The 19,416-nt window shown below is 35.7% G+C and overlaps 1 pseudogene; it reads right to left on the bottom strand.

Annotated features, from left to right (window-relative positions):
- Positions 1 to 10,727: 10,727 nt before the first annotated feature.
- LOC102495140 (small glutamine-rich tetratricopeptide repeat-containing protein beta pseudogene) lies at positions 10,728 to 11,674 on the bottom strand (annotated as a pseudogene).
- Between the last annotated feature and the right edge of the window lie 7,742 nt (positions 11,675 to 19,416).

Consider the following 19,416-nt stretch of genomic DNA (forward strand, 5'->3'; position numbering starts at 1 on the left):
ATCCAGCCATCTTAACCTCCATGCCACCTGCTGGCCTCCTCGTACATGTATTTTTACATAAAATTGAAATAAATAGGTCTTTAAGTGCTCAAATCTGGAAATATAATTTTAGACTGGTGTTATTTCAGGGAAACAATTTTAAACTTAGTATACTAACATTAGCTACTATCTATAGAGGGGGAACTATATATGTTAGATATTATTCATGTGTTATTTTGTTGAGTCCTCACCGAAACTGTCAAGAAATGACTACAGGTATTGGAGGCATTATATATGTTACCTTTTTATTGCTCGCCAAGAATAATAAAATTAAATAATAAGGAATGTCTTATGAATTCATTTAACATTGAAGCACCTTAGACTTGAAAAGGCTCAAGTATTTTGGATTTGAACCCAACATCCTGAAAGGATCATGGTTTTCCATCACACTACAATATCTCTTTTGTTGACGTTGGCAACAGGTAGTTTTACCCAGTGGTGAGTACTTTAACATTTCACCAGTCACCCAATTGGTTCATATACTTATGTAGAAATTAGGAATAATTTTGACTGGAAATAATAAAAACCTAGCAGTGGATTAAACAATATTGTGAAGTAGGTTCTCTCAGAAGCTGAATTTAGTCAGAGACTAGCACCAGCTGTTTTCATAGCAAGTGTTCTCAGAAACATCACTTTATGGAGAATGAAGGAAGCAGGACTCTGGGGAGGACATTGGGCTGAATTTTATTCATTAGAAAGATTTGGCCAAGTATACGGGAAGCTCCACAACGGCCCTTCAGAGGTGTCCTGTTCAAAAACAAAAGCACTGGAACCAGCAGGTGGTGTATTGGTTGGGGTGCTGGACACCATGTCATGGACCACAGTTCAAGTCCTAGACTGGGTGGCTTGAAAATCATGCCAGATGCATGTGCATGCATGCCCAAGAAGAGATTTGGGCATGGATGTCCCCAGTAGGGGGCGATTTACTCTCTCTCTCTCTCTTTCTCTCTCTGGAGAGCACACACGGTCTACAGCAAAAATCTTTTTCTTAAAAAAGAGAGAGAGAGGGACCAGCAGATGGTGTAATGGTTATATAGCTGGACTCCCATGTAATCTCTCGTGGTTCCAGTCCTGGACCCAGTGGCTTAAATTCATCCCAGGCCTGTGTGCATATATGCCTGAGATCCTGAGAGGAGAATGAAGGAGAAGGTAATGCAGCAAGGCCATCTCCCCTGAGGGCAGTGATTTTTCGGTTTCTGTCTCTCTGTCTCTCTTCGTCTTTCTGGCAAATGCACACAGCCTATAGCAAAATCCTCTCCAAAAAAAAGAGAGAGAGAGAGAGAGAGAGAGAGAGAAATGCCAAGGCATTTTTTTTGTTTTTAAATTTTAAATTTTGCCAGAGGACACGTGCTCACTGGTGAGAGAAAGAGATAAAGAAAGAGAGAAATGAGAACACTTCCCCATGGAGTATGAGCGTGCTTTAACCCATTCTCTATTTCTCCTTCCTTTTGAAATTTTGGGCACACATTCACATGCATCTGGCATGTTTTTCAAGCTACCAAGTCTGGGACTCAAACTATGTAGTTGACCATGTGGGATTCAGCCAACTTAACCATCACATCACCTGCTGGCCACACCAAGTCTTTTTACTTCCAATTCAACTAAGCATTGCATGTGAACTTCCACAGAAAAGGGACTTCTTGGGCAAGGAGACTTTCTTCTGCTGACGTGATTCTGTAAGATGGCTTGACAGTGGAGAGGGGTCAGCTCATAATCCTAGCAGCTGAGAGAATGAATACTTCAATCCTATAGGGAAGATCCAGGTTGCACAGCACTGCATCCATCACAAACAGATATCTTAATTTCCTTTCATATGACAAGAATTCTGAACATTAATGGTACTATGCTCTGGTTCAGTCATTCAGTTTTTTTTGTTTGTTTGTTTGGTTGGTTTTTTTTTTTGGTCTGTCTTTATAACCACAAGATGATAATACCAATTCTAGGCATCAAAATGAGAAGTGAAAAGGGATTGGTATCATTTATCATAGTCCCTTTAATAGGAAGTTAAAGTTGGCCCCTAAGGATTCCATCTGACTAATGACTCCCTATTCTTATTGAGCTCAATGGGTCATAGAGAAGAGAAATGAGCAAGTTTAATTTCTGGTAGAATGACAAAGGATCGTCTTAATTAACTTTGATTAATTTACCGAGGCTGGGAATATTGTTACTTGGCAGAATTTATTAAGAGATAAAAAAATGGCTTGTTGTAATATAACACTTTGCAATACTGAACCCACATGGGAAGGTATACGGTTTCAGTCCCAAGGTTTTCCTGGCATTATTGTTTGGGATGACTGAAGCTGAGGCTGGAGTGTGGCAGGATAATCATGTGTGTGTGTGTGTGTGTGTGTGTGTGTGTGTGTGTGTGTATCTCATAATAAAGAAATAAAGATATAAAGAAAAAGAAAAGAACTTAAAAAACAATAAAGGAGAAAACACTAATGAATGTATTCAAAGCAAAACAAAAAATTAAAAGGCAATATTAGTCACAGTCCATTTTATTAATTTCTGCTTTATTTATGATTGAGTGCATACATGTGCAAGTGAGAGTGACAGAGAGAAAGTGAAGGGGGAAACCCTCCACAGGGTCATCACGTTGCAATCCCCTCCCTCTAGTCTTTCAGATCATGGGTGCTCACATGGGCTGACTTGGCTAGGTATCCGAACAGTGGTCAGTATGTGGGATCCAGCTTCTCTTGAGCAACACGTTACCACTGTGCCATGGAACTCGATCATCATTTTATCGTCTTGTAATCACATTGACCCCTGAGAGGCCTGTGCCTTACAGTCATAGGCAGAGTATCTGAGCATTTGGTGAGGTGAACATGAGGCTGGGAGAATAACAAATGCTATTCCTCTTATACTGGTGCTTATCTCACTGAATCAGTAGAATATGATAGAAGACAAAGAATAGAGTAGGAATGGAAAAGATAACAAAGATAGTATATTGGAGGTAGGTAGGAATTCCTACCTTATTTGTGACAGATATCAGAGAATGACTGGAGACATCCAGTTCAATATAATGAGAACTAAATTGTACTTCCACTTATGTAAATCTGTCTGAACCATCAAAAACATTTAAGTTATTAGCTGTTTCCCAGTGCTGATGCTCATTGGCATTGATATTGAACAAGGGTACATCTGTAGTAAATTAGCTTAGTGAGACTTGTAAATGAGGTCACAGAGTCCTAGAAATTTAAAGCTGGAGAAATTTTGGAAATCATCTAATGCAAACTCATCATTTTACACACAGGAAACAGGTCAAAAAAGGGCAATTTGCCCAAAAGAAATACAGGTATAAGCATTTAAAGATCTTCCGCTTTCCTATTAAGCCATTGTTAGACATTTTCCTGGTGTTGAACTTCTTTTTGGGCCGATTTAAGCAGAGTGGTTGTCACTAAAAAAGTTGGAAAGGTTCATTCGTATTCAGGAAAAAGAAATGCTGATAACTTAAGTAATTTTCATGAGATTGAAGTCTACTTCATGAGCCAAAAATACCAAATATTATAAGTACCACCTCTTCACAAAGTAATTATTTTAAAATAATACTTGATGATTGCTACTAAATTTACAGAATAATTAATATGTTTCTGAATAAGCAAAATAAAACAGACATTTCAGCAAGCATCTCTTTAACTTGGTGAAGTCCCAAAATCCCAAATCTAAACCTAGATTTCAATGTCAAAGTTTATTTAATGGGAAAACCTATCCAAAGAGAAACAGTCGTTTCATCTGTAGTGGGGAAGTACTCATCTGCTATTAGGCTGGTACGGAAAGCCAAGAGTTTTGTAAAAATTTCCACTGACTGGCCAGCTGTTGCCTATAACCCAAGTGCAGGAAATATTTGAAAGAAAAAAAAAAATCAGTGGGGGGAGGGTGGGTCAATCTCTTTTAAAAATGCTACTTTGGCACAAGTTTATGTGGAGATGATTGGGTAGTTCAACAACTGGATAACATTTTCCTGTTATTGAATGTGCTGTGTACAGGAGTATAAACAGAGTCTCAGCATGAGTGAATTGGCAAAGGTGAATAACATAACTTAAATAGCAAAATTATTTGCAATAGTGACTATTGTGAGATAAATTACAAGATGTCTTTTGCTTTTTTATTTTTTATTTTTTTTTGTTGAGAGGTTTTTTGCTTTTTTATTTTTTTAGCATACATTAATTAGCATCTAAATTATTCTGCTTCTACATTTATTGTATCAAAATATATATTAATTCTGATTAAAATCTGTGTTTAAGAGGAGTTAGGAGATATTATTGATTAAAACTTTATTTTGCAATCAAAGGAACCAAGACTAGATAAGGTAAATGACTTTAGCATGATTACAGAACTACTCAATGGCATACTTTCAGATTATTTTATTATTTGGCATTAATTTGTAAAGAAAGGTAGTCTCTACTGTCTTAACATAGTCTATTAAGATTAGATTATTCATTGAACCAACATAGCTTTTTTGTTAAAACAAAACAAGTTATTATTAAGGGATGACTATTAAGAATATACAGATAAGAGGAAACAGAAATGCTTTAAACATAAATGTTGAGTAATATTATCTTTTTTTTTTTTTTTGGAAAGGTTTTTGCTATAGGGCGCATGTGCTCACCAGAAAGACGGAGAGGTGCAGAGAAATAGAAAGCGAGAAGTCACCCGCCAGGGGGGATGGCCATGCCACAATCCCTTCTCCTCCATTTTCCTCTTGGGATCTTGGGCACGCACACACACGTGCCTGGTGTGAGTTTAAGCCACTGGGTCTGGGACTCGAACCGCAGTTGGTTACATGGCAGTTCAGCGACACAGCCATTATGCTAACTGCTGATCCCGAGTAATATTATCTTAAGGTCAAATAATTTTACATATTTCAATTGACTTTGAGAACTTGTATGTACATCAAGTTCATATTGCCTGTCTTGAATTGATCAAGGTATTTTAAGATTTGGATACTACTACATTTTATATGTGCCTAAAATCTTTAGAAAAGAAAGATAATGGGAAACATTTAAAGTCTAATTAGGACAAATTTTTTCTTGTGTGCCACAGGGCAAGTGCTCCAAATTCAGACAGGCTGGACAAATGAAGGATAAGGGATTGAAAAATGACCATGTCATATTGGGGGTGGTTTCTACCTTTTTCTATCTCTGGTGAATGCACATACTCTCTGACGATTAAAAAAAGGGAAAAAAAAAAGAAGAGAAACCCCCCCAAAAAATCCAAAGCTCAAAAGTAGAAAACATTAGCACTGCACATATTTTCAATGCAATATTTTATTGCCTTTATTAAGTATTGAGTTGTTTTTCTTAGATGCATAATTACTTATGACTATGACATATTATTTGGTCCAAAATGAAAGCTGTATTTAAGTTTGCATTTGCATCACAAACTGGGGTAATAGTTAATGAAATGTCTGTGTAAAATAAAGTGTAAGCAGTGTAAAATGGATGTTGTCTTTCTTCCAAAATGGTGATGATTGATTAAAGGATGAACTAAGATTTTACAGCTACTGTACTGAACACTTAAATCATTTTTAAGCATCTTTTCATGACTGAACCTTCTGTTTCACTCTATGTCAAAATCAAAGACTTAATGATCACTTGGAATTCTTTATATATGTTGATTTAACTACAAAGTCTCTTGTGTTTATAAACAATAAAACACATTGAATTAAGGGCTAGATAATGCCATTTTAGAAATGATCTGTTCAAACTGTGTGTGTGTGTGTGTGTGTGTGTGTGTATAGAGTTTTTTTGCTATAGGGTATGTGGGCTTGCCACAAAGACAGAGACAGAAAAACAGAAAGTGAGAAATCATCCCCCAGAGGGGATGACCATGCCACAATCCCCTCTCCTCCATTATCTTCTCGGAATCTTAGGCATGCACACACATGTGCCTGACGTGAATTTAAGCAGACCCAGCCCAGAGTCAAACTGTAGTCAACTACATGGGAGTCCAGTGATGTAACCATTACGCCATCTTGCTGGTTCCCAAGCTCTATTTTTAAACTAGATAAATAATTTAGTACATTAAATTAAAATGTCATTTGTATAAAAAGGACAAGTCCAGTTTTACTTAGCATCATAACAACTAAAGCTACTGCAATGAAATGTGGTTAATGGAAGCCAAGCATTCCTAAGTAGAATGTATACAAAGATTTACTGTAATCCCCTCTTGTTTCTCTAGTGACATAACAGACTATTCCAGACAAGGAACAAAATATATGTGGCATTGCTTATAATATTGAGTAGCTAGAAAATTCAACCAAGCAAAGTTGAGTCGAAATAGTTTGCAATGCTGTGATTCCAAAGCGACCAAAGGTACTTGAAGAACAAAAATGACCTGGATAGGGAACCAGCAGTTAGCGTACTGGCTATGTAGCTGGACTCCCACGTAATTGACCACAGTTGGTGTCCTGGACCCGGTGGTTTAAAATTCATGCCGGGCGTGTGTGCGTGCGTGCCCAAGATCCTGAGAGGAGAATAGAGGAGAAGGGATTGTGGCGTGACCATCCCTTCTGGGGGTTGATTTCTCGCTTTCTGTCTCTATGTCTCTCTCCGTCTGTCTGGCGAGTGCACACGCCCTATAGCGAAAACCTCTCTTAAAAAAAATGACCTGGATATAATGAAAATGCAGGTAAGTAGACAGATAAGATATGAATTGAATTTGTAATGAGTGGTATATTAGCAAAGAAACAAATTAGAAAAGCTAAATGGAAGAAATACACCAGTTCCCATTACTGGGAATAGCTAACTTAAGTACAGATACTAGCACATGAAGAGATTATTTTAATGTACTTTGTCTTATGCTGTATCTGATTTTATCAGGGTAATACTGACCAAATAAAATTAGTAGCAAATTTATTTCTTCTCTCCTGTTTTTTGGATGACATTGTGTAGAATTGATGCTATTTCTCTCTTAAGTATTTGGTAGAATTCACCACTAAAGTTATCTGAGCCTGTTTTCTTTTTTGGAAGGCTTTTAATTACAAATTGGATTCTCTCTCTCTCTCTCTCTCTCTCTCTGTATATATATATATAGGGGGAAAGTTTATCTATAAAAAGAGTTTGTTTCATTTAAGTTAAGTATTAATATATAAGCCTAGAATTAGTCATAGTGTTTTCTAATCATCTTTTTAATGTCTGCAGACTGTAGTATATTTTCATTTCTGATACTGATAATTTGTATTTTTCCTCAATTTTATAGTCAGCTAAAAACTTATTAATTTTATCAATTTAGAAAACATGTACTTGAGATAGTTTTGCTAGAAACATAAGCTTCTTCAACACTACATCAGAGTGACCAATTTTTTGTTTAAGAAGTTATTGCCTTAGGGCACATGCGCTCACTGGGGAGAGGGAGATAGAGAGAGAGAGACAGAGACAGTGAGAAGGAAAGTGAGAAATCATTTCCCTAATGTGATGGCCACACCGCAAGTCCATGTCCTCCATCCTCCTCCCAGGATCCTGAGCATGCACCCAGTGGGTCCAAGACTCAAACCACGGTCAGCCAATGTGGAGTCCAGCAACATAACTGCTATGTCATCTGCTGGCCCCAAGAGTGACTAATTTTTAATTAAGCATCTAGTTTATGTTTTTTTTTTAATTATAGAACTTTTATGTGATTAGTAGTAGCACTTCATTCTGATAAACATATGAACACTAAGAGCTAAGTCTAACTTCATGAGATGTTGAATTCATTTACATAGAATATAAGACATGTCAATTCAGAGGACTTAATATACAGGTCCTGCTATCCTTTGGCCAGAACTATAGGTTCAACTAAATCATCATTTTAGTCTGAGCCCAGACACTTAGGTATTGCTGGTAATTAAGAAGAAACTTCCAACCTATGTTGCTCTAAATTAGGGTCCTTGGACCTACTTTAGAACTATCTAGTGCACTGTTTAAAATGGGACAAGGAAATAGGGTATTATCTATTGAAGATAACTTTATAATATTATCAACTGGACTGGGAAGAAATTTACACATATTGGAATATTCACTTTGCAAGCTAAATAACATGATTGAAAGTATAAAAGAACTTGAAATAAAACAAAATTAAATTAAATTTAAAAATGAATGATTCTTAGGCTTTATTACAAGGCCTAATAAACCAAAAGTGAAGGTGTTGCCTTGAATCGGCATTTTTAATGACTTCCCCAGGGGATTCTTACAGTGAAATTTTATAATCACTGTTCTAATTTCACAAAGAGAAAGAAAAATTGAATTTTAAGCTTCAAGATACCAAATATTTAGTCTTTTGAGATCAGTTTCATAGGACTCCATGATTATCATGTTACTACTGATGTATATTACTTTCTCCTTTAGTTTCCCTTCACCATACTTGTGAAATACACGTCAGCCTTATTTCATCAATTTTATGATTAACAAACAAACAAAAAAAGTCTCCTATTATAATATTATCAACTGGACTGGGAAGAAATTTACACATATTGGAATATTCACTTTGCAAGCTAAATAACATGATTGAAAGTATAAAAGAACTTGAAATAAAACAAAATTAAATTAAATTTAAAAATGAATGATTCTTAGGCTTTATTACAAGGCCTAATAAACCAAAAGTGAAGGTGTTGCCTTGAATCGGCATTTTTAATGACTTCCCCAGGGGATTCTTACAGTGAAATTTTATAATCACTGTTCTAATTTCACAAAGAGAAAGAAAAATTGAATTTTAAGCTTCAAGATACCAAATATTTAGTCTTTTGAGATCAGTTTCATAGGACTCCATGATTATCATGTTACTACTGATGTATATTACTTTCTCCTTTAGTTTCCCTTCACCATACTTGTGAAATACACGTCAGCCTTATTTCATCAATTTTATGATTAACAAACAAACAAAAAAAGTCTCCTATTGCGTTCAAATAATTTCAAATTAATGTTAAGCGTAAGACGGGCATGCCAAGCCAAGTTATAGCAGAGGATTACATGAACAAATAATGTTAGGGAAAAATTCTTTTCATTACCTATCAAATAAGTATTAAGTTTTTTTAAAAATTAATGTTGGCACCAGCAGTTGGCATAATGGCTATGTCTCTGGACTTCCATGTAGCTGACCACAGTTCGAGTCCCAGACCTGGTGGCTTAACCTCACACTAGGTATATGTGCATGTGTGCCCAAGATCCTGAGAGGAGAATATAGGAGAAGGGATTGCAGCATGGCTATCCCCCCCGGGGGGTTATTTCTCGCTTATTGTCTCTCTGTCTCTGACTCTGTCTGTCTTTCTGGTGAGCATATGCACCCTATTGCAAAAACCTCTCAAAAAAAATCGATGTTTATGCATACATAATAAAATGTCACTCAGAGAATCCTTAACTTGAGGCCAGCAGTTGGTGTAATGGCTATGTCGCTGGACTCCCATGTAGTCGACTGCAGTTCTAGTCCTGGACTCAGTGGCTTAAACTCACACCAGACATGTGTGCATGTGTGCCCAAGATCCTGAGAGGACAATGGAGCAGAAGGGACTGTGGCATAGCCATCTCCCATGGAAGTGATTTCTCACTTTCTGTCTCTCTGTCTTTCTGGCAAGCACACGTGCCCTATAGCAAAAACCTCTCCCCCCCCACAAAAAAAAAAAAAAAAAGAAGAAGAAAGAAAGAAAAAGAAAAGTTACTGACTTATTTAAATATAGATGTTTCTGATCATTTCTAAGGTAAGATTACCCCCAGGAAAATTGTGATAATGAAGGGGAACAGTTATATCACTGAACTAAGCAGTGTCATTAAGGATTTCTAAGTATCCTTTATTATGTACTTAGCATAATAGGCCATGCTAATGTTACCAATAACAAACTGCGGAGAAAATGAATTCTGAACTATGCAGAAAACTTGAGCATCCTATCTCCACTTTCTACATGCTCACATTATTTTTTTCTTTTCAAAGCATTTCTTTCCACCAGCTAAGATTCCATCTTTTCATCAGAAGAAGTCGCATTAAAGATAGTACTGCACCTATGTAATATATTCATTATCGACTCAAGGTAAACCCTAGATAAGAAGTGTCTTCTCTCCTGATATGCTGCTAGGTGGCAAGTCTGTTTTTCCTAAACAGAATGGGAAATCTTTCCTCTTTGTCATCTACCTCTCAGAAAACTTTTCTTAAAGGCACTGGAACTGAGGAACTCACCAATGAACGGCCCTACTATGTAATAAATATACTTTGCTATTAAGTCTATTATATAAATAGGATAATAGAAGTTCGAAAATTGAAGTAGTGCTATGTTAGCATTTTACTTAAAGAGACTACTGATCATTTGTTTCCAAAGGAGTTGTGTTAGTTTTAAATCTGTGATGAAGCTATCATCTAAAGAGACTTTTTGTAAAATTTATTTTTATTCATTTATTTATTTGAGAGATTTTTGCTACAGGTTACATGAGCTCACTGGAGAGACAGAGAGCTAGAAAGCAAAAGCACCCTCCAGAGGGGGTGGCCATGCCGCAGTCCCTTTTCCTACTTTCTCCTCTTGGGACTTGGAGCATGGACACACACGCATCCGTGAGCAGAGTCCAACAATGTAACCATTACGTTATCTACTGGTCCCAAGAACAGATTTATTTATTTTTTTTTTGAGAATGTACACAAGATGTTTTCCTTCATTATCTGACCGGATAAGGTGCTTTTTGTTTGTTTAGTTGGTTGGTTGGTTTGGGCCATTATCTACAGTGAATACTTCAGGGCCATAAGCCATTTGCTCTCTGGATAGGGTCCCTGATCCAATCGGAATGCTCTTCCGGGCTGCTGAACAACGTGCTCCAGATGCGATTTCTCAGTCGTTCTATAAGTTCAGGATTCTGTTGTAGTATCTGCTGAGCAAACTGCTGCCTACTTGCATAAGGTTAAACAGGTCAGTTAGGCCCCCAACTCCAAGAGTACCCCAATGCTATCTGTCAACATTCCTGACATTAGTTGTTGAATCTGAGGGTTCTGCATAAGCTTACAGCCATACTAATGAAGGCAGGATAATTAATTAGGCTAGTCATATCAAAGCTCACTCCAGTTCCTATAGAACTAGATACCTTTCTTAACTTCTGTTCTATTTTCAGATTTGATTTATGGGAATCATTTTTAGGGTCAAGACCTAATGATTTTTTGATAACGTATAACTGCTTTTCAAATTTATTCATGTCAATTAAGGCCAGCCCCATTCTTCCATAGGCCTTGGTATACTTTGAATCAATTTCTATTGCTTTTTCACAGTTTTTTATTTCATCTATGTATTGATTTAATTTGCTTTGAGCAGCAGCCCTACTGCAGTAATAAGCAGCGTTATTTGGATCCAGTTCTATTGCCTTCATGAAACAATCCACTGAACAGTATAATTTTCTTCTTGCATGTGGTTATTGCTTTCATCTTTTAAATGGTCAACTTTTACCACATTTTCAGGCACTAAGTCTGAGAGAGGCAGAATGTCATTCTTACAGAAAGAATTTGTGAACATTTCTGTCAAAGGCTGTGAAACTGCTAGGTGTGTATCTTCTGGACTGACCTTAAAAACTATCTCCAAGCACTGAACTACAACTTCCAAGTTCCCTTATTCATCTGAGGAATAAACATCCATCTGACTTTGTTCCCATAATAAATAAGTAACTACATAATCTAGGTGTTCGATAGATGACATTTTGAAAGCTTAAACACTTTTTCAGGCAGGAAGAGGTAAGACCATAGCTGAGGTCTGGGGACCTCAGTAGCGGATGCACTTGCTCCAGGGTCTGCAGGGCTGGAACCAGGCTTGGTATTGCAGCAGTGGCCAAGAGGCCCTAACTTCCCTGGCTACCATTCTACCTTGGCCAACACCCTTTCGGCCCACTCAGCTGTGTGCTTTGCTCCTGTCTGTGAGTCTGAGTATTAAGGTAATTATATAGGTAAGTGAAACTCAATGAAGTCATTCTTATAAAAAGTAAATAAAACTCTTTCAAGACAAAGAGGACTACAAAGTTTAATTCTCATTTTGTGTCCTCTTTTTCTCCACAAATTAGACAAAGCTTGACATGGTCCTTTTTTTTTTCCTGAAAAATAAAAATTTTAACTCTTACAATTATTGTAAATATAACAATCTCTAAAACATGCCTCTGAATTTTAAGCAAAATTGAAGCTTCCAGAACTGAGAATATCAGTGTTTAGAAAAAGATTCTTGAATTCTTGATCGTGAATTTCTGACTAGATGCAAATAAATAATATTATTATTGTTGGTATATACATAATTATAGCTTGCTTCTGAGAGCAAATCTAAAAATAAGCATTTCACAGTAGCTTTTTAATCTTTTTTCATTATAAAACAATTCGATCAAAATACAGTCATGGCATTCTACGCTACTTTCTATTAAATCTCTTCCTTTGATTTTGTCTGTGACAAAAAGGATCACAAAAGAGGAAGGGAAAGCTATTTCTTGTCCTCTACATTCTTTGATCTCTACTATCAGTTGAATAATGCAGAAATCCCTCAACACCCACCCCTTACATTAAAATACCTCTTTTCAGGTTAAAATTATTATTGGTTAACTTTCCAATATTATAATTGAAGCCTTGATGTTATTATTATTTTAATATATTTTATTTACATTTTATGAAGTGTTATTTTTCCCAGCATGAACACAGTGCATGTAAGTCAAGCCATAAATACTACCATGTATTATCATCTACAGATACAGATAAGTTTTCATTTTTGTTTCTGTTAAATTTTTTTTTTTTTTGGAGAGTTGTTTTTTTATTTTTTTCCTTGCTATAGGGTACGTGCGCTCGCCAGACAGACAGAGAGAGACATAGAGACAGAAAGCGAGAAATCACCCCTCAGGGGGGATGGTCACGCTGCAATCCCTTCTCCTCCATTCTCCTCTCGGGATCTTGGGCACACACGCACACGTGCCTGGCGTGAGTTTTAAGCCACCGGGTCTGGGACATGAACCGTGGTAGACTACGTGGGAGTCCAGCGACACAGCCATTACGCTAACTGCTGGTTCCCATCTGTTAAATGTTTTCTCCTAGGTCCCTTCCCTCCCACCACCTGCTACCCCTCCCTCTTATATTGTTTCTAATATTTTCAGTTGTTCTCCTTATATTGGAAATTACTATAACTTCCAATCTTTCAGTTTCTGCCATAGAGTGGAGACTTTCAGTATATATTAAGCGGGGACATAAAATGCACGTCTTTCCTAGTCTGGTTTGTGTCACTTGGTATTGAATCTTCCATGTCCACTTCATATCAAGTATCAGCATCTCATTGTTCTTTATGGCTGAGTGATATTCCATGGAGAACATGTGTCTACACTTTTTCAATCCACTCATCTGTTCTTGGACATTTGGGCTGATTCCATTTCTTAGCAATTATGAATAATGCTGCAATAAATGTGGATGTGTGTTTTTCTGATTGTTTTCCTATCTTTGGGCTACATATCCAGGAGTGGAATTAGTGGGTTATGTAGTAGTTCTATTTGTAGGTTTCTAAGGAACCTCCATATTGTTCTTAAGATTATTTTAATCAGTGCTAGTCATGGAAACTGCTAGTGCAGAAGACTTGAGGGGAAGCTTTGTTCTTGTCTGCAGCTGGTCTAAGTGTAACAGTTTGGCACTCATTGGCAGAAAGTTTGATCAAATTTAATTTTACAGTCAAAATTGTGGAAGCCAACGCATGTCTATGATGCTGGCTATTGTTTCTGCTATTAATCATTGACCCTCTTCAATTAGGATATAAACAAGATCAATTTTTTTCTTGAAATTAATGTAGACTGTTTGCTAATGGAGCCATCATCTTTGACATTGCCTTGTCCCTCCTTAGGTGAGATATTGATTTGAAAACAAAAACAATAACTAAAACACTGTTTTGGGGGAAAGGGCGTTCACATAAACCCTTCACAAAGCATCAGTAATTCACCAATTGTTCTACCAGGTGTCAGTATAAATTTAATGTTTGTTCTTCAAAAAAATGTTGATTCATAATTCTTTGTAGAAAAGACACCTTAGACATGCAACCTTATTTTTTAAAAAAAATTAACAGAATTACCTGCAGAGCATTTTTAAGTTTACAGTAAAACTGAGCAGAAAATACAGAGCTCCTACATTAAGCCCTGCGCTCGTATATGCAAAGCGTCCTCCACTGTCAATACCTGGTTTAATTGTCATGCAATGAAATGACTACATTAGCAGTGCAGTTTGATTTACTTGTACATATCAATATAATCACTACAATCAAGAAATAGAACCTTTCTAGCTCTCTGAAATGTTTATTTTTATTTTTTTCCTAAGGTCACACAGGCTCTCCAAAGAGAGACAGAGAGATGGGGTAAGGAAGAAAGCACCCCTTCAATGAGGCATGTATTATCAGAATCCCTTCTCCTCCATTTCTCCAACTGTTGGAATTTTAGGCATACACAGACACACACACTCCTATACACCCAGCATGTTTTTAAACCACCTGGGCAAGGATTTGAACTATACAATTGGCCACATGGGAAGTCAGTTCCCTGACCACCAGGCCATGCAGTTGGCCTTTTCTGTGCTCTATTGCAGTCAATCTTTTCTACCCTTCAATCCAAGAATCCTCTGATCTCATTTCTGCCACTGTGCCTTGGTTTTAACCAGTTCTGGATGTCACTTAAATGGAGTCCTACAGTATCTACACTCTTTTATGTCTAGCTCCTTTCATTCAATATAATACTTTTGAGATTTGTTAATGTTATTTTGAGTATTAGTAATTCATTCTTTTTTATGTCCAGTTGGAATTAAATGTGTGATTATAGCATAGTTTCTTTTGAAAAGTAGTTAGTTGCTGCTAGTTATTTTATTTCCACCAGTAGTATTGTGAGAGTTCCTATTGCTCCACACTCTAATGCTGGATATTATTAATTTTTGTTTCTAAGCCATTTTAAAATTTGTATATATACAAATTTGTGTACAATACAAATACACTGAAGTTGTGTTTTCTGTTTTCCTAACAATTAATAATGTATATATTTACATTTATAAAGTTGTTATTTCATATTTTCTTTTGAAGAATATATGTTCAAAATTTTTTTCCCAGTTTCAAAACTGCTGTTTTTTGGGTTTTCACTATTGATTTTTAAGGGTTCTTTGAAAATTCCAAATACAGGTTTTTATATAAATTCAATTAATTATTTTTCTTGCATTGTATTATGTCACAGAGATTTTCTTCTATATTTCTATTATAAAATTAAGTTTCAGATTATATGTTAAATCTATATTCCACTTAGAGTTAATTTGTGTGTGTTGTGAAGTAACAATAGATATTCATTTTTTAAAAAAATACTGATATTCATTTGCTTGTAAAACTTCCCTACCCCAAAATTTTTTGACTTTAAAAAAAAATAATTGTCGAAACTAGTAGTTGGCATAATGGCTATGTTGCTGCACTCCCATGTAGTTGACCACAGTTTGAGTCCTGGATCCAGTGGCCTAAACTCATGCTGGGCACATGTGCGTGCATTCATAAGATCCCGAGAGGAGAATGGAAGAGAAGGGATTGCAGCATGGCCATACCCCGGGGGGGTGATTTCTAGCTTTCTTTCTCCCTGTCTCTCTCTGTCTTTCTGGCAAGTGCATTCACCCTATAGCAAAAACTTCCCCCCCCAGAAAAAAAAATAAAAAGACAATATATATTCGGACATATTCTATTTCATGTTTGTCCTTATGCTTTATTTCATTGTCTTTTTAAAAAATATTTTACATTAATTTACTATATATCATTACAGCATACAAAATAAATTTTACTGTCTAAAATACAATGAATATTGGCCTAATCAAAGATATGATAATACCTATTATCTTCTACAGATAATTTTCCATTTTGTGTTTCCTAACTATTTTACTTCTTTGTTTCTTCTCCTTGATTCCCTCCCTCTCACCCTCTGCCATTTCCTAGCCTCCTCTCACACTGTCTCTGGTGTCCACCTTTGCTCTCCATGTCTTTATATTGTTCAATATTTCAGTTTCTGCAATAGAGTGCAGATATTTGGTATATATTAAGTGGGGACATACAATGCCTCTCTTTCATAGTATGGCTACCATTGTCTTTATAAATACATTTTGAGATGAGATCTTAAAATCCCTCAAAATCTTTTCTTTTTCAAAATTATTTTGTCTATTGAAGATTCTTTTTATTTTCATATTGGTTTGAGAATCACTCGATTACTATCTTTAGAAATTCTGTTGGACTTTTCATCATGAGTGAATTGACTGTATAAATAAACTAAAAGAGAATCAAGATCTTATCAATATGAAATCTTCCAATCCATGACATGACGCCTCTTACTCAGATCTTTGATTTTTCTCAACCATACTTTGTAGCTTCCGCATGAGACTGGTCAAAATTTGTTAAATTTAATTACAAATCTTTTAATACTTTTGATATTGTATTAGTTTTGAGGGCTGATGTAACAAGAACCACAAATTGGACTACTTACAATCAAGAGAAATATACTCTTTTTGCTTTCTGAAGGGTATCCAGGTACTAGCAGGTTCTAGTAAAGAATCTGCTTCCCTACCCCAAAATTTTTTGACTTTAAAAAAAAATAATTGTCGAAACTAGTAGTTGGCATAATGGCTATGTTGCTGCACTCCCATGTAGTTGACCACAGTTTGAGTCCTGGATCCAGTGGCCTAAACTCATGCTGGGCACATGTGCGTGCATTCATAAGATCCCGAGAGGAGAATGGAAGAGAAGGGATTGCAGCATGGCCATACCCCGGGGGGGTGATTTCTAGCTTTCTTTCTCCCTGTCTCTCTCTGTCTTTCTGGCAAGTGCATTCACCCTATAGCAAAAACTTCCCCCCCCAGAAAAAAAAATAAAAAGACAATATATATTCGGACATATTCTATTTCATGTTTGTCCTTATGCTTTATTTCATTGTCTTTTTAAAAAATATTTTACATTAATTTACTATATATCATTACAGCATACAAAATAAATTTTACTGTCTAAAATACAATGAATATTGGCCTAATCAAAGATATGATAATACCTATTATCTTCTACAGATAATTTTCCATTTTGTGTTTCCTAACTATTTTACTTCTTTGTTTCTTCTCCTTGATTCCCTCCCTCTCACCCTCTGCCATTTCCTAGCCTCCTCTCACACTGTCTCTGGTGTCCACCTTTGCTCTCCATGTCTTTATATTGTTCAATATTTCAGTTTCTGCAATAGAGTGCAGATATTTGGTATATATTAAGTGGGGACATACAATGCCTCTCTTTCATAGTATGGCTACCATTGTCTTTATAAATACATTTTGAGATGAGATCTTAAAATCCCTCAAAATCTTTTCTTTTTCAAAATTATTTTGTCTATTGAAGATTCTTTTTATTTTCATATTGGTTTGAGAATCACTCGATTACTATCTTTAGAAATTCTGTTGGACTTTTCATCATGAGTGAATTGACTGTATAAATAAACTAAAAGAGAATCAAGATCTTATCAATATGAAATCTTCCAATCCATGACATGACGCCTCTTACTCAGATCTTTGATTTTTCTCAACCATACTTTGTAGCTTCCGCATGAGACTGGTCAAAATTTGTTAAATTTAATTACAAATCTTTTAATACTTTTGATATTGTATTAGTTTTGAGGGCTGATGTAACAAGAACCACAAATTGGACTACTTACAATCAAGAGAAATATACTCTTTTTGCTTTCTGAAGGGTATCCAGGTACTAGCAGGTTCTAGTAAAGAATCTGTCACATGTCTTGCTCCTAGTTTCTGGTGGTTGCTGGCAACCTTGTGGCATCCTTTGGTTTATTAACTTTGGTTTATTTCTTCAGGCTCAGCCTGTCTTCACATAGTATTCTGTCCCATGTCAGTGTTTCAGGGTCTAAATTTCCCACTTCTTATAAAGATACCAAGTAATTTGATTAAGGCACACCCTATTCTAGTATTATTATATTTTAACTTCATTACACTTGCAACTATCCTATTTTAAAATAAAATCATATTCACAGATTCTGGATAGACATAAATTTGGGGGGACAATATTTAACTCAGTACAATACTTTCAAAAAGGGTATTTTTTAAAAGAATTATTTAATTAATTAATTTATTTAAATTTGAACAGAGAGGGAGAGAGAAAGTGAGAGAGCAAGCTGCCAGGTCTAGGATACAAACCACAGTCGGCCATGTGGGCGTCTAGTGCCTTTAACTATCACACCAGCTGTTGGCCCAAAAAAGGGCATTTCTTACATTTGACTTAGTAATTGTTTATTAAACAATATTGAAATGTACAAGAACTTTTCATTTGTTGCATACCCTGTAATCTGTTAAATTTACTTATGAATTAATTGTAGGACCTACTGAGCAGGTTACTTAGGATTTTGACACACACAATCGTGACATTTGAAAACAAATATGGATGCTTTTATTTACTTTTTCTAATCTTATTCTATTTTCCAGATGTAAAAATTAATTATGTATATTGTAAAATCTTTGACTTGATTGATATGCACCTCAAGCATACTGGGAAAACCATGTTACAACCTATAAAGACATAAAATGATTGGATAAAATTTTAAAAAAAAAGAAAAAACTGTCATTCTCTTGTTCCTGATCTTTAGAAGGATGGGTTCGGTCTTTCATTATTAATTAAATTAGCCCAAATCTTTCTATTTTTCGGTTTGTTTATTTTTTTCTAAATAAGCTTGATCATGCTGAGGAAGTGTTTTTCCTATTTCTTATTGTCTATAAACACATTCAGTCTTGGTTTTTTGTTTTTGTTTTTTTTCCTGTTTTAACTTTTTTAAAATTGCTAAGTCATCAGTTTTTCTCAGTGTGGCTTTTCTTTGGGTGATTTTGAGGTCTTTTTATATATCTGAAGTTAGAAAGTAACTGGAATGTAATCCATGAAAGACTCCGGTGGATCTCTTTCTCTGCTGTGGGGTCTTAGGACATCCCACGTGGTTTTTTCCATGGTGTGACTGATTATCTTTCATGGTGTCTTAGGATTTCTAGAACCTCGAAATTTGGAATCAACAGGCTCTCTTCAAGTATAGGGTCAAAACTGCATCATTATTCTTTGTGAGAAGTTACTAAAACTTTTTGGAAGCTGATTCCTTTGGGACCACCTTTGGAGATAAGTTGCCAATACCTGATAGTGTACATTTCATGAGTAATAGCTTTAGCATTTTCCTTAGCTATTGCTGTAATGAGGACTCCAGATAACGTTCTTCAAATGTCATCTAACATTGCTAGGTTGCAGACTGCAATGAACTCTTCTACCGTGTACTTCTCACTGCTTTCGTGGAATATTTTAAAGCAAATTACAGAAGATAACACCATACATTTATACTTTCATTAATTTCATCTTTATATATTAACATAAAATAGTAAACCTATAATGTTAAAATGTAAGAAAAATGT

The sequence above is a fragment of the Tupaia chinensis genome, unplaced genomic scaffold, assembly GCF_000334495.1.
Source record: "Tupaia chinensis unplaced genomic scaffold, TupChi_1.0 Scaffold141724_1, whole genome shotgun sequence".
In the NCBI taxonomy this organism is placed as follows: domain Eukaryota; kingdom Metazoa; phylum Chordata; class Mammalia; order Scandentia; family Tupaiidae; genus Tupaia; species Tupaia belangeri.